Genomic DNA, 3,737 nt, shown 5'->3' with positions numbered 1-3,737 from the left:
AGTACAGAAAGGACATGGAGGTACTGGAGCAGGTCCAGAGAAGGGCAACAAGGCTTGTGAAGGGCTTGGAGAATCAGCTCTACGAGGAGAGGCTGAGGAAGCTGGGGCTGTTTAGTCTGGGGAAGAGGAGGCTGAGGGGAGGCCTTATCGCCCTCTTCCAGTATCTGAAAGGTTCTTACAGTGAGAGTGGAGCAGGTCTCTTCTCACTGGTGACAAGTGACAAGATGAGGGGAAATGGCCTCAAGTCGCGCCAGGGCAAGTTTAGGTTGGATATCAGGAAGAACTTCTTTACAGAAAGGGTAGTTAGGTACTGGAATAGGTTCCCCAGGGAGGTGGTTGAATCGCCATCCCTGGTTGTGTTTAAGAGCCGTTTGGATGTGGTGCTCAGGGATATGATTTGGTGTAGGGTTTTTAGAGATAGGGTACTGGTTAGGCTGCGGTTGGACTTGATGATCTTCAAGGTCTTTTCCAACCTGGGTAATTCTATGATTCTATGATTAAACAAATGTTTTATACTTATAAAGGGAACTAGATGCAGTGTGACCATGCTTTACCCACTTGGCCCACAAGCAGAAAGACCTAAAACTGCCGCAAGGAAGAGAACAGAGGAAGATGACTTTGCTGATGAAGAACTGGGAGAGGATTTGCTTCCAGAATAATGCGTGGTCTGTGATAAAATGTTTGCTCATTAAGACCGGGATGTGGTAGCATTGTGGTGGAGTGCTTGTTCATTAGGACCGGGATGTGATGGTGGAATATGGAGGCCACAAGGGTTGCAGAACACTCTAATTTTATGGGTAGATTGTGTACTCTGCATAGTTACAGGCAAAGCGCGCCCCGATGGATACAAAGTTTCACGGAAGGACCAACCAAGGAACGACACACCAAGTCGCACAATCACGACCGACCAATTAAAGGACAATACGCTCGGGATGGACAATACAAAAGAAGTTGCAAGGGACGGGACGGCGCGGCAGTTGGAGGAACGATAATCCCCCTGTCGTCCAGCGCTGAATTGCCTTTTTGTTTTACCCGCTACAATTAATAAAAGTTTATAATTGGAACATTATTGGCTCATTGCTTATAAATTGATGACAATTTGGTGCCGTGACTCGGATGGGAATATTGGCGTAGGTATGAGGAGCCTGAGGGGCCTAAATAGGCGGCCTCGGCTCCTATCCTCCCGCCCTACTCCCACCGACGATCCGAAATTTAAAACACAAAGGCAAGGAAAAACCGGTTAACCCTTTAAATTTCGTGCACGAAAGTCCGGACGAAGACGCAGGACAGGTGAGTATAGTCCGGTCTGGGTTGGGAATCCGGCGTGTGACGAGTGTTGTGTGTGAGTGAGAGGGGAGCCGGTAGCCGGCATCAACCCAAGCGAGTGCGGACCCCACAGTAGTGCGGTTCCCATTGCCCGCGAGGGCGTGGGCCACGACCTGGGGGAAGTGAGTGAACGCAACACTGAGTGAGGGCACGCCGAAGGGTGGGTACAGGGTATAAGCGGGACCCTTTCACCACCACAACCCCTAGGGCTACGGGCACTAGGGAGGGTTATTCTTAGGTATTCCCCTAGAGCTATGGGCTCTAGGGAGGGTTATTCTTAGGTATTCCCCTAGAGCTACGGGCTCTAGGGAGGGTTATTCTTAGGTATACCCCTAGAGCTACGGGCACTAGGGAAGGATATTATAAGATCGCATCCTAGAGCTACGGGCACTAGGGGGAGCTACAGACGTTGAATAAAACAAGAGAGCAAGAAGTAAAGAACGAGATGGGGCAGTGTAAAACTAAACCATCCGCCCCTTCTAAACGACCATCCATTCCTAAGGACTCACCTCTAGGGTTCATGCTAAGTGCCTGGACACACTATCCAGGAAAAAGAAATAAAGATAAGGCAAAGATGATTTATTATTGTGTAGAAATTTGGAGCGGACAACAAATTGGCCCGGCAGTATGGTGGCCTAAGTATGGTTCTAATGAAGATTGGGTACAACAGCAATTAAATTTTTGGGTAAACTCCAAAACCCCTTTCAATCAAGAAGAAAGTGACTATGCAGCAGTATGGGTCACTCGCCCAGAGGGTTTAGGAGTCCCCATTTTTAATTTGACACGAACAGAAAAAGATGTCGAAAAACGTAAGCCTCGAAGGGAAGAGGAGGCCTTAGTGGGACCCCCACCATATGCTTTACCACCAGCAATTCCCCTACCTTCTCCTCCTCAGTTGGATCATGGGCAGATGAATTCGAGAGAGGCGGAAGTACAAAAGATAGAAGGGGGAGGGCCTGTGACACGGGCAAAGGCACGACAAAATAACCTCTACCCTTTAAGAGAAATGCCCATGGGAGGTCCACAACCTCAGATGGGGTTTATATCAGTGCCCTTAAATTCAGGGGATGTTAGAGATTTTAAGAAAGAAATGGGCAGCATACTGGAAGATCCCTTGGGGGTGGCGGACAGAGTAGATCAATTCTTAGGGCCAAATATTTACACTTGGGAGGAACTACAGTCTATTTTAAGTATATTATTTATAGTGGAAGAAAAAGGCATGATTAGGCGTGCGGGGATGCGCATTTGGGATGCCCAACATGCCCATGGGCCTGCTGCAGATGATAAGTGGCCTCTACAAAATCCTCATTGGGACCATCAGAACCAGAATCATAGGACTCACATGCAGGACCTACGGACTATTATTATCCAGGGCATTAGGGAGGCGGTCCCAAGAGGTCAAAATATCAATAAAGCTTTTAATGAGAGACAAAAGAAGGAGGAAACACCCACTGAATGGCTAGAAAGGTTACGCAAGAATTTAGATCCAAATTCAGGATTGGATCCCGATACACCGATAGGCCAGGCTCTGCTCAAAACACAGTTCGTAGCTAAGGCTTGGGAAGATATCAGCAAGAAACTAGAAAAGATAGAAAATTGGCAGGATCGGGGGCTTGATGAACTTTTGAGGGAAGCTCAAAAAGTATATGTAAGACGGGAAGAAGAAAGGCAGAATGGGCAGGTTAGGATGATGGTAGCGGCAGTCAGAGAAAGTAGGGAATTGGAAAGGAAAATGGGGGGATGGACGCAAAATCGAATTCCAGGACAGCAAAAATTTAGGAAGCCTGAAAACAGGAAGGAGGAGAGAATATGCTATTATTGCAGGAAAAAGGGACACCTGAAGAGGGACTGCAGGGTTAGAATGAGAGACGAAAAGTCCTTCCAAGAAGACTAGGGGTGTCAGGGGACCCAGAAACAACAGGAGCCCTTGATAAAATTGAAAATTGGTTCCCAAGCTGAGGAGGTAGAGTTTCTAGTAGATTCAGGAGCAGAAAGGTCTACTATACAACAGATCCCCCTCGGATGCAAACCTTCCCGGGAAACTACCAAAGTAATAGGAGCAAAGGGAGAACCTTTTACAGTAGGAATAGTTAAAAATGTAATGATAGAAGCAGAGTCCAAAGTGGGGTTGGGTGATTTCTTGATACTGCCTGAAGCGGAGTTCAATTTGTTAGGACGGGATCTGATTATTGCATTAGGCATAGGACTAGAAGTAGAGAATAAAGAATTGAGAATCAAACTCTGCCCTCTTAGGGTAGAGGATGAACAAGAGATCAATTCTGATGTCTGGTATACCCCCGAGAGTGTGGGACAACTAAAAATACCCCCTTTCACGGTAAAAATCAAGAATCCTGAAATCCCAGTAAAAATAAAACAATATCCTATTTCCCTGGAAGGAAGGAGGGGTCTCA

This window comes from Coturnix japonica, chromosome 1 (assembly GCF_054131305.1).
Source record: "Coturnix japonica strain WE chromosome 1, WE-NBRP24, whole genome shotgun sequence".
Classification (NCBI taxonomy): Eukaryota; Metazoa; Chordata; class Aves; order Galliformes; family Phasianidae; genus Coturnix; species Coturnix japonica.
This window is presented reverse-complemented; position numbering follows the sequence as displayed.